Source organism: Nomascus leucogenys, chromosome X, assembly GCF_006542625.1.
Source record: "Nomascus leucogenys isolate Asia chromosome X, Asia_NLE_v1, whole genome shotgun sequence".
NCBI classification, from domain to species: Eukaryota; Metazoa; Chordata; class Mammalia; order Primates; family Hylobatidae; genus Nomascus; species Nomascus leucogenys.
Genome location: NC_044406.1, coordinates 72,428,759 through 72,442,220, shown reverse-complemented (window position 1 = coordinate 72,442,220; position 13,462 = coordinate 72,428,759).

Sequence of the window (13,462 nt, the reverse complement as noted above, 5' to 3'; positions counted from 1 at the left end):
TGCTGATGAATGAAATAAGTAATTTGTAAATAAATAAGCAGATAAACTGTGTTCATGGATTGGACACGTCAATATAGATAGTATGTTAAGTCTCTTCAAATTGATCTTAAATATAATGTAATTCAAATCTTAATTATAGCAGAATTTTTGTTTACATATGAATTAGCTTATTTTAAAAATTATATCAAAAGGCAAGGAAATTAGAGTAATCAGAATAGTACTGAAAAAAAGAATAGAGTTGGAGATCACACATTATTTTCTTTTAAGACTTTTTATAAAATAAAACTTACCAATACTGTTTGCTATTGGTGAAGGGGCACACACACTGGCAAATTGAACAGATTAAAAGTCTAGAAATTAACCCATACAAATAAGTCCAATTTATTTATGACAAAGATACAAAAGTAATTCAATGAATAAAATATAGTCTTTTCATCATTGGAGTTAAAAAAATAAATATTCATATAAAATGAAATTTGATTTTGGCCGTAAATCTTTTCTAAAACTTACCTCAAAATAATACATAGCTTTAAAAATGTATTTTACACAACACATACATACACACACACGCACACACACACACACCCCACATAGCATGTTAGCATGAGTATAAAGACAAAAACTGAGAGTTTTTTGAGGTGATGTAACTGTTCTGTATCCTGACTGTGTTAGTGGTTGCATGTATCTGTACATGTGTTAAAATTCATATTACTCTAAACTAAAAATAAATTTAATTTATTCTGTGTAAACTATAAGGTAAAATTAAATCATAAGAAATTAAAATGAAAGAGAAAAAAAACAAAAACAAAATAGGAAATACAAAGGGACACCAGAGGTGCAACCAAAGAAGAACAAAACAAAGGAGGAGGGAGGATAGTAGGGAAAAATAGACAAATAGGAAAAGACTTAGAAGAAAAGAGAGGCAGAGATGAAGAGAGAGAGAGCAAGCAGACGAGAAATAGGGATATACCTTCGGATAACAATATATGTAGACAAAGAAGGAGGAGAGTGAGAGAAGAAGTTAAAGAAAAGAAGGTTGAAAGGGAGAAACAAAGAAACACACAGACCAAGAAAGGAAAATAAAGAGAAATGGAGTGAGATTGATAGAATCATGAAAGGGAAAAATAAATTGGAAAATAATGGAGGCAGAGAGAAAGGGATAATTAGAAAGAGACAGAAAAAGGGAGAAAGAGAAGGGGAGGGAAAGTAAAAGAGAAAGAGAAGGAGAGTGGAAGAAAGAGGAGAGGAGAGAAGAGAGGAGAGGAGAGGAGGGAAAATAAATGAAACAGATAAAAGAGAAAGAGAAATGATTAATACAGACTGTTTCAAATATAATATATATTACTTGTAGCAAAATCAGAAAGTATAAATAATTGTAATTATAATGAAAAGCTGTTGTGTGTAAGAGCTGTGTTTTCTCCTTCCCTTGTGAATTTTCACCATGGCTAATACAATTCATATTGAGTGCTAATTAACTACTGTTTGAGAATCAAGCACTGGCAACAGTGAATGGATCTATATAAATTCTTTAAACCTGGACTATTTGCCTCAGTACTTATTTGAAATTTATTTACTATGTACTAAATTACTTACAATAGTTATGCTATAGTTTAAAAAAAGTATGCATAAATTTGGGAATTACCAATAATTAGGGCCAAGGAAGAGTGAAAAAGCAGTCCAGTATAATTCCTAAATTGAACTACAGTGCTCTAAATATAGTTATAGCTCATCCTTTCTTTTTAATTTTTTAGTTAGCATATAATGATTGTACAGATTTATGGGGCACCATGTGATATTTTGATACATGTGTACAATGTATAATGATCAAATCAGGATAATTTGCAAATCCATCACTTCACAAATGTGTTACGACCTTCCAAAATCTTTCTATCTTGGTGTTGTTTTTTTTTTTTTTTTTTTGACAGCTCACTCTCACCTAGGCTGGAGTGCAGTGGCATGATCATATGTCACTGTAGCCTTGAAATCCTGTGGGGTGGGGGGAGGGGGGAGGAACAGCATTAGGAGATATACCTAATGCTAAATGATGAGTTAATGGGTGCAGCAAACCAACATGGCACACGGATACATATGTAACAAACCTGCACATTGTGCACATGTACCCTAAAACCTAAAGTATAATAATAAAATAAAAGAAAAAAAATAAAAAATAAATAAAAAAAAAAGAAATCCTGGTCTCAACAAGTAATTCTCCTGTCTCAGCCTCCCAAGTAGCTAGGAGAACATGTGTGTGCCACAATGCCCAGCAATTATTTATTATTATTATTATTCATAGAGATGGGCTCTTGCTATGTTGCCCAGGCTGGTTTCAAACTCCCTGCCTCAAGCAATCCTCCCAAAAAGGCCTTCCAAAGTGCTGGGATTATAGGCATGAGTCACAGTGCCTGGCTTCTAGCTATATGAACAAAACAAAACAACTCTTAAAAAAACACAAAACAATAAATTGCCAACTATAGTAAGCTTACAAAGTTATGAAACACTAAAATTTATTGATTTTATCTGGCTATAATTTTATATCCATTAGCCAACCTCTCCTAAGCCCTGTCTTTCCTGTACTCCCCCTAGCCTTTAGTAACCACTATTCTACTCTCTACTTCTATGAGATTAAATGCTGGCAAGGATGTGGAATAAAAAGGAACTTACACATGATTGGTGGGAATGTAAACTAGTATAGCCGTTATGAAAAACCGTGTGGAAGTTCCTAAAAAAAACTAAAAATGGAACTATCATATGATCCAACAATCCCACTACTGGGTATATATTCAAAAGAAAGAAAACCAGTATGTCAAAGAGATATTTGTATTGCCATGTTTATTACAGCACTATTCACAATAGGCGAGATGTGGAATCAACAGAATGAGCAGATGAATGATAAACAAAATGTGGTAAGTATATACACGATGGAATACTATTTAGCCATATAAAAACAATGAAACAAAATATGGTAAGTATATACATGATGGAATAATATTTAGCCATATAAAAACAATGAAATTCTGTCGTTTGCAGCAATATACATTAGCCTGGATGATATTATGTTAAGTGAAATAAGCCAGGTACAGAAAGGCAAATGCTGCATGTTCTCACTCATATGTAGAGGCATCAATTTTCTATACAAGAGTGAGCATTGGTGCCCAGTAGGAGAGGCTGAAGGCCTAATGTATCCTCATTGTCAATGTTTTGGTAAATATTCCCAGAAAATATTCCCAGAAAATTTGAGCTCATGGTCCTGATGAGGTATATACCTTACCAATGGACCTTGGTCACCAGGTGTAAAGGAAAGTTACAAGCCTGGGTGGGAACTCTTGCTATGAAACATCTTGTTAGTTCCATACATGTTCTATGTGCTAGGGAAGAAAACAGGCTCTCAATCCCTTTAACCCAGCCATGGCTACAGCAGTAGTTGGAATGGAAGCTCAGTTTTCTGGTGACTAGGGATAAAGAATTAATGTTATGGGTTTCTAATTAGGGTGATCTCAAGAACAAGGCTGATATGAACAATGAATGACAGAATTCGTCAACAGTTATTAATGCTCTCTAATATTAAGTTCTGTAGACAGGAACTCCTATGTGTCTCAGTACCCTACTATTGGGGGTTTGCCTATTATATCTAGTCCTATTGATCAAGCTTTTTGGTGGAGTTGAAGTTGGTAGCTATTGCAATAAAACTTGATCTCCAAAATTATCTGATGGTCCAAAATTCTCCAAGGTACGAATTGTAGGCAGTATCCAGCTATTTACTGTTCCACCCAAAGTACAGATATTTTGAGTTTCTGCTGAGGACCTAGAATAGATGAATATAAAACACTAAATTGATGTGACATCAATGTGACATCTTTTTATAGAGCCACTAGAGATGACCCATATGGGTCACTTTTGTGAGATGTGGCCAGATCTATCATAATGTAGGCATACCTGCTAAATCGAAGCTAGCCCATTGTCTTTTATCAGTAGGTCATGGCTGGCCCCTTTCACTGGCTTCAGCTTATCATCCAGTCCTACAATGAAAATGTGTCATTACAGATTGTTGCAAATGCTGCTGAGGAGATGAGATTTGAGGACTAGTTATGCGTCTATTGGGTGTAGAGTTTATTAGCTTGCCTAACTGCAAAGCTAAAAAATATGGGCCACTTTGGTTCTTACATCTGATGAAATATGCTCTTAGAACTAGGTCAAAGAACAGCATCTTTCCATGACCCCTCTTTGGTGAGATTAAATTGTGTTTTACACAACTAGACTGGCTCCTTAATCTGATGAAGGCTACAAATGGTAGCATTCATTTGCCATGGTATTTTCAGTATGATTATCAGGCATGCTATGAAAGGCATTCAGAAAGCTTTTTCTCCTTTACATATAACTACTTGATAACACACACTTACTCTGAGGTTCTGCTGAACTGCTTCCAGAGTAGATACTGCAATGGCATTGGAGAAGCTAAGTCTGTAGAAGGTGGGGCCCATAAACCACACAACAAGAGGCCTGCTTTTTTAAAATTGCTTCTAGAAGTTTGTGAGATCCTCCTTTTGAATCATGATCCTCAAATGGATTTATTAGTGAGCAGCCAATAGCTCAGCCCCAGCGTTAGGAATTATGTTGGCTAAGGTAGTATATACAAAATGACCAAAAGCAGGAAGACTCAGAGGTAGTATCCAAACCAAGTTTCAAAATGTTTAGAGGCCCAGTTCTAGAAAGCATGAATTCAGGCATTTAATGTAAAAGATAAAACCTGGTGAAAATGGGAGATAGTCAAGCAGTTAGCAACTAGGATGAACTGGAATGGAGCTGAAGTCAGGTCTGTTTCAGAGGTGGCTCTTCTCAGGTGATGGTCGGAAAAGAGACAAATCCAGCAGAGATCTCAAACTATCACAAAACCAAATATGTCTGGACTATCAATTCCAGATTTTTTAATGGAAACAGATTAAAAATGTAGCATAAAATTTATGCATTGATTTAAATATTAAGGGAGGCAAAATCAGTTAACACATTGCTTCTTTCTTACCATGAAACTACTGATTGTGTTATATATCTATGGCATTTTTTACCAATCAGTATTTCATTCGTGAGCATGCAGTTAGGAAAAAATATAAGAACTATGTTAAGAGAAGAAGAACCTTGGGCATTCATTTTATTATTCAGCATGTAAACCTACTATGTCCCAGTCACAGATAATGAAGTGGACAATGACATAATCTTTGCTGTAAAACATTTTATTATGTAACAGGGTTTAGAAAATTCATGCACAGAAATGAAGTTGTAAGCTTATAAAATGTACAGAACTGATCCAGTTCAATGAGTACTTGTTCTCATCAAAGGAAAAGGCTGGCGAAATTGTAAAGTTGTTCCTGAGATGCTGCTATTGCTCAAAGCATTTTTGAAATTTTTTTCTTGACATTCCTTAAGAACTTTTGGCATATTTTTCTGAACAATTCCAGTGGGATAAATTTAGTGTAAGAATGTGGATATGATTCTTAGAAATAGTGAAAAGATGTATGGAGGAAAGACAGCGACAATAGAAGCTTGAAAATGGAAAAAAGTACCAAGAGAATAACAATGGACAAATGGCTTGAGGTTTTACAGGCCAAAAAACTGAATTTTGGTAATATCGCTCAGAAAATTTTGATACGCGTGGCTCTATGACAAAACTATAGAATGGATTATCAATCAGATGGTTCGTAAGCACTTAGAAAATAACGTAGTGATTACTAGCAGGAAGCTTACTTTTTTAACTGCGTTCATTGGCATCTCATGTCTCCAGTAGCACTAATAGAATGGCTTAATTAGAGTACTGGTAAATATGCAAAATAAAGATACTTAACATTTATTAAATGTCTACTAGATATTTGGCCCTGTGCTAGGCACTTCACATGCTTGATATTATTTCCTCATCACCAGCATCCTGCAAGGTAGATATGATCACTGCTATTTTACTGATAAAGAAGTTGAGGTTCAATGGATTTAAATAATGTCGTGCATAACTAATAACTCTCAAATTGAGCTCAAGTTTATCTGACTACAAAATTCGAGTGCTTTTTATTTTAAAAATTACATAATATTTCAAGCATACAGAAAAGTACAGTGATTAGTATAACCAACACCCACCTAGATGCCCTCAACATTTTCTAGTATGTTACCCATTTCTAATATGTTAGAAAATGTTAACCCTTTCGCATATTTGCTTCCAATTTTTAAAGAAAGAAACATTGCAAATACAATTGAAGTTCCCTTCTACTTTTCACCATTCCTTTCTTTTGCTTCTCCTTCAGCAATGGTGTGAATTATATCTATCCATGCTACTTATATTTTTGTGTATGTATTCACTTTTTTTTTATGTTTTATAATGTACTTCAATTACATTATATTGTATATATTCTTGTAGAAATTCCTTTTCTCATTCAGTATTGTTATTCAGATATATTCATGTTGATACATGTGGTTCTATTTCAATTTTTTCAGTGGCTGTACCATATTTTATTGTATTATTTTAAACCATGTTTTTATTTTAGTTTCTCCCCAAATTTCCGCTGTGGCAAAAAATGCGGCAATAAATATTCACATACAAGTTTTCTTTGTACACATGTAATAGAGGTTCTTTATGTACCATAGAGTGGTATTGGTGAATTGTTGGTTATGTAAATTTCATGTTTATTAGATATTTTTTCAAATTGTTCACCAAAATTGTTGACTAATTTACCATCCTTTTAGTGTTGTTAATTTTTTAAAATTTTGCCAGTACTATGGGTTTGGACAAATATGTCATTGTTATATAACCTTGCTTCTTTCTGGTTAGTAAAGTTGATCTTCTCTTACACCTACTGCTTATTTAGATTTCTTCCTTTATAAATTACCCATAATGTGTTTATTTTCATATATATTCTTTAACTTATTGGTTTCTATAAGTTAAGTTTTATAAATTGAAAATATTTTATCCTAGATTCTAGCATGCACTTTTGGTCTGTTCATAACATTTTTCCATGAAGATTTTTTTGTTAAAATGTAATCAAATTTATTAATATTTTCTTTTATGGTTTGTATTCATTATGTCTTACTCATGAACCCTCCTTCTATATCTTGATATGCATATTCTTGCACTTTTTAATAAAAGTGCTATCGTTTTACCTTTTTCTTTGATGTCTTCAGTAAATATGATATTCACTTTTGTGGGATGTGTGAGCTAAAAATTAATTTTATTATATTTCATATAGATAGCCAATCACTCCAAAATGTGATACTGCACAGAACATTTTTCCCTACCAGTCACTAATTCCATCTCTTTGATAATAACTATATTTAAATATATGTATATATGCAGAAATATATTCATGTTTTTGGACTCTGTAGTTTGTTCCATTAATCTTGTAATATAAACGTGCAAATACCATTTTAAAAAAAATTAATTGTAGCTTTATGACATATCTGGATAGCTAGTAGGAAAATATCTCTACTTTTTGTTCTTCTTCAAACTTGTTTGATCTATTCTTGCACATTGCATTTTCAAGCAAAGTTTAGAAACAATTTTCCGAGTAAATTCTATTATGATTTGAATTGGAATTGCAATTAATTTAGGACACTAAAGAGGAGATGATTATCATCTCTATGAAATTAATGTTTTCATTTAGACACATAAATATCTCCATTGATTCAGGTATTTTTAAAAATATATTTCTTTTTCATTTATTTTTATTATTTTATTTTATTTTATTTTATTGTATTGTATTGTATTGTATTGTATTTTATTTTGAGACGGAGTCTCACTTAATCTCTCCTCACTGCAACTTCTGCTTCCCTGGTTCAAGTAATTCTCCTGCCTCAGCCTCCAGAGTAGCTGGTATTACAGGTACGCACCACCATGCCCAGTTAATTTTTGTATTGTAGTAGAGATAGGGTTTCACCATGTTGGCCAGGCTAGTCTCAAACTCCTGATTTCAAGTGATCCACCCGCCTCGGCCTCCTAAAGTGCTGGGATTACAGGCATGAGCCACTGTGCCTGGCCATAAAAAATATATTTAAACATTCTCTTTACATCTTGTCATTTAGCATCAGGATCATATCTCTATTGAAAATAAAAATATATTGATAGCAATGTGTCTTTGTGTCTTCTACAGTATTTATTACATTGTTAGATACATGAGAATTAAATACACTAGTTTATACTTGAATTTAATATGACAGTTGACAATGTGGTTCTTACATTATACTCATCATAATTCCCTAATACTAGATAAAAACATTTTTCAAGAGAAAACTGAGATGATTATAAACATCAAGACAAAAATAGCAAATAAATTATTTGCCATTTAATGTTAGATAACAGAGTTAATTCTGTGTGGTAAAGAAGTTGTTCACGCCTAATTTAAGGCAAACTTAAGTTATGTACTATTTTGTTGTTTTTGATGTTGAATTTATCTATTTAGCTTTTATTATTATTTTAGTTGGCACATTAATTTTCCCTATTTGAGGTACACTGTAATGTTTAACACATGTGTACAATGCATAATGATTGAGTCAGGGAAATCAAAATATCTATTATCTCAAAAATTTACTATTTTTATGTGTTGAGAATATTCAAAATGATCTTTTCTAGCTATTTGAAAATATACAATAAATTATCATGAACTGTAATCACCCTAAGTGTTATAAAACACTAAAATATATTCCTCCAGTTTTTATCAGCTAACCAGTTCCCCCTATCCTCTATACCCCTTCCCCACTTCCAGCCTTAAATAACCACTATTATAATCTCTGCATCTATCAAATCATTTTTATAACTTCCATATATGAGTGGTAATGTGCAGTGTTTATCTTTCTATGCCTAGCTTATTTCACTTAAAATAAAGTGATCTATGTTTTTTTCTGAATGGCAGGCTTTCATTTTTATGGCTAAATAGTATTCCATTGAGTTTATATACTATATTTTCTATTTTCTAAATTTTAACTTTTATTTAAGGTTTTGAGGGTACATACGTAGGTTTTAAATATGAACATTTTGCATGATGCTGAGGTTTGGGGTATGAATGATCCCACCAACCAGGTACTAAGTGTATTACTGAATGGGTAGTTTTTTCACCCTTGACCTCACTGTGTCCTCTCTCTTTTGTAGTCTCCAGTGTCTGTTGTAGCCATTGTTATGTTCATCTGTTATCAATGTTTTACTCACACTCATAAATGAAAAAATGTGGTTTTTCGTTTTCTATTTCTTCGTTAATTCACCTAGAATATTAGCTTCTAGCTGCATCCATGTTGCTACAAAATATATATATATATATATATATATAATTTTGTTATATGGCTGCATAGTATTTCTTGTTGTGTATATACCACATTTTCTTTATGCAGTCCACCACGGATGAGAAACTAGGTTGATTTTATGTGTTTGCTATTGTGAATGGTGCTGCAATGAACATACCTGTGCATGTGTCTTTTTGTTAGAACAATTTATTTTATTTTGTATATGTATCCAGAAAATGGATTGTTGGGTCAAATGGCAGATTGTTGAGAAATCTGCAAGCTTCTTTCCACAGCGGCTGAATTAATTTACATTCTGACCAAGTAAATAAAATGTTCCCTTTTCTCTGCAGCCTCACCAGCATGGGATTTTTTTCTTATTAACAATAGCCTTTCTGACTGGCATGAGATGGTATCTCATTATTGCTTTGATTTGCATTTCCCTGATGATTTAGTGATGTTGAGCATTTTTTACATGTTTGTTATCTGCCTGTACGTTTTCTATTGAAAAGTGCTTGTTTATGTCTGTTGCCCAAGTTTTCATGAGGTTATTTTTCTGTTTGTTTCTTTTGGTTTTTCAGTAGTTTAAGTTCCTTATAGATTCTGGATATTAGACCTTTGTCAGATGCGTTGTTTGTGAATATTGTCTATCATTCTGTAGGTTATCTTTCTATTCTGTTGGTAGTTTCTTTTCCTGTGCAGAAACTCTTTAGTTTCATTAGGTCCCACTTTTCAATTTTTATTTTTGTTGCAATTGCTTTTGGGGACCTTGTCATAAATTCTTTGCCAAGGCTGATGTTCATAATGGTACTTGCTAGGTTTGCTTCTAGAATTTTTATAGTTTTAGGTCTTAGATTTAACTTTTAAATTTATATTTAGTTAATTTTTGTATATAGGGGAAAAATAGAGGTTCAGTTTCCTTCTTACGTATATGGCTAGCCAGTAATCTCAGCACTCTTTATTGAATAGTCTTCCCCAGTGCTTACTTTTGTCAACTTTGTCAAATATCAGTTTGTTGTAGATATGTGGCTTTATTTCTGTATTGTCTATCCTATTCTCTTATTGTATGTGACTATTTTGGTACCAGTACCATGATGTTTCAGTTACTATAGCCTTATAGTATTGTTTGAAGTCAGGTTATTTGTTGCCTCCAGCTTTGATCTTTTCGCTTAGGATTGTTTTGGCTATTCAGCCTCCTTTGTGTTTCCATATGAATTTTAGATTTTTTTTATTCTCTGAAAAATAAAATTGGTAGTTGGATAGGGAGAGTTGAATCTGTGTTTTGCTTTGGGCATTATGGCCATTTTGATGATATTGATACTTCCAATCCATGAGCATGTTATGTGTTTCCATTTGTTTGTGTCATCCATGATTTCTTTCAGCAGTGTTTTGTACATCTCCTTGTAGAGATCATTCACCGCCTTGGTTAGATGCATTCCTACGTATTTCCTTTTTTGCTGGCTATTGTGAAGGGGATTTCCTTCTGGATTTGAATCTCAGCTTGAATGTTATTGATATATTAAAATGGTACTGATTACCATTTGTTGACTTTGTATCTAGTGAATTTACTGAATTAATTTATCAGTTTTTAAAATCCTCGGTGGAGTCTTTAGGTTTCTCTAAATGTAGAATGAAATATCCACAAGGAGAGATAATTTGACTTATACATGTATTTTTCTATTTGGATCCTTTTTTTTTTTTACTTGCATGTTTGCTCTAACTAGGATATCCAGTACTGTGTTGAAAAAGAATGGTGAGATGCAACCTACTCATCTGACAAAGGGCTAATATCCAGAATCTACAGTGAACTCAAACAAATTTACAAGAAAAAAACAACCCCATCAAAAAGTGGGCAAAGGATATGAACAGACACTTCTCAAAAGAAGACATTTATGCAGCCAAAAAACACATGAAAAAATGCTCATCATCACTGGCCATCAGAGAAATGCAAATCAAAACCACAATGAGATACCATCTCATACTAGTTAGAATGGCGATCATTAAAAAGTCAGGAAACAACAGGTGCTGGAGAGGATGTGGAGAAATGGGAACAATTTTACACTGTTGGTGGGACTGGAAACTAGTTCAACCATTGTGGAAGTCAGTGTGGCAATTCCTCAGGGATCTAGAACTAGAAATACCATTTGACCCAGCCATCCCATTACTGGGTATATACTCAAAGGATTATAAATCAAGCTGCTATAAAGACACATGCACACATATGTTTATTGCAGCACTATTCACAATAGCAAAGACTTGGAACCAACCCAAATGACCAACAATGATAGACTGGATTAAGAAAATGTGGCACATATACACCATGGAATACTACGCAGCCACAAAAAAGGATGAGTTCATGTCCTTTGTAGGACATGGATGAAGCTGGAAACCATCATTCTCAGCAAACTATCGCAAGGACAAAAAACCAAACACTGCATGTTCTCACTCATAGGTGGGAATTGAACAATGAAAACACTTGGACACAGGAAGGGGAACATCACACACCGGGGACTGTTGTGGGGTGGGGGGATGGGGGAGGGATAGCATTAGGAGATATACCTAATGCTAAATGACGAGTTAATTGGTGCAGCACACCAACATGGCACATGTATACATATGTAACAAACCTGCTCACTGTGCACATGTACCCTAGAACTTAGTCAAGGGCCAAGAATAGAATCAAACTTAGATCTTCCCAACTCTCTGCATAGAATTTATTATTTAGCAAACAATACAGTCAGTAAAGGCAACAATTTGTACATTTTCCATATTTCTCCCATTTGTCTCAGCTTGGTATTGCTTTTTAATGTAACACAGTTTCTTAACTATAGTGAACTAAATGTGGTTAAAAGACACATTATTTCGACATCATGAATATCCCTATGGCTAAATGCTGACAAATGTGTGGCTCCTTTGCATTGGAAGCTTATGATTTTTACTGCCTTAACTTGAATTATTTTTTAAGAGAGAAGGTTCAAATATGTATAATCGTAAATGACAAAAGTGGCATTACAAATAATCTCCCAGAAATATAAAAGATCCTAAGAGAAAATTATGAACACCTCTATGAACACAAACTAGTAAATCTAGAGAAAATAGTAAAATACTTGGAAACATACCGCTACCAAAGATTGAATAAAAAAGAAATTAAAACCCTGAAAAGACTAATAATGAGTTCCAAGAATGAATTACTAAAAAAAAATGACACCAAAAAGCCCCAGACCACATGGATTCACATTTGAATTCTGCCAAATGTACAAAGAAGATATGGGACAAATTCTACAGAAATTATTCCAAAAATTTAAGCAGAGGAATGGGTCCTTAACTTACTGTCTAAATTGAGCATTATTCTGATACCAAAACCTGACAAAAACACAATGAATAAAAGAAAAATACAGACTTGTATTCCTGATTAACGTACATTCAAATTTTTCAACAAAATGCTAGCAAACTGAATCCAGCAATACATCAAACAATTAACCCACCAAGATCAACTATACTTTATATCTGGGATGCAAAGTTGTTTCAAAATATGAAAATCAATAAACATGTTTCACCATACAAACAGAATTGAAAACAAATATATGATCATCTCAGTAGATGTGGAAAAAGCTTTCATTAAAATTCAACATGCCTTTGTGATAAAAACCTGCAACAAACTAGGCATTGAAGGAATGTACTTCACAATAATGACAGCCACATATGACAAACACACAAGTGTCATACTGAATGGACAAAAGCTACAAGCATTTCCCTTAAGAACAGGAAAAAGACAAGGAAACACCCTATCACACACTTATTCAATATGTTATTAAAAGTCCTACCCAGAGCAATCAGGCAAGAGAAAACAATGAAAGACATCCAAATTGGAAAAGGAATCAAATTATTTATCTTGATTGTCAATGTAATTCTTTTCTTTTCTTTTAGAAAAGTGTAAAGACCCCACCAAATGCTCCTGGATCTAATAATTCATTTTAATAAAGTTTAAGAATACAAAATTAATGTAAAAATAGTAGCTTTTTTTTTTTTTTGGTGGAATCTCACTCTGTCTCCCAGGCTGGAGTGCAGTGGTGTGATCTTGGCTCACTGCAACCTCTGCCACCCAGGTTCAAGCGATTCTCCTGCCTCAGCCTCCCAAGTAACTGGGATTACAGGCGCACACCACCATGGCTGGCTAATTTTTGTATTTTTAGTAGAGACGGAGTTTCATCGTGTTGCCCAC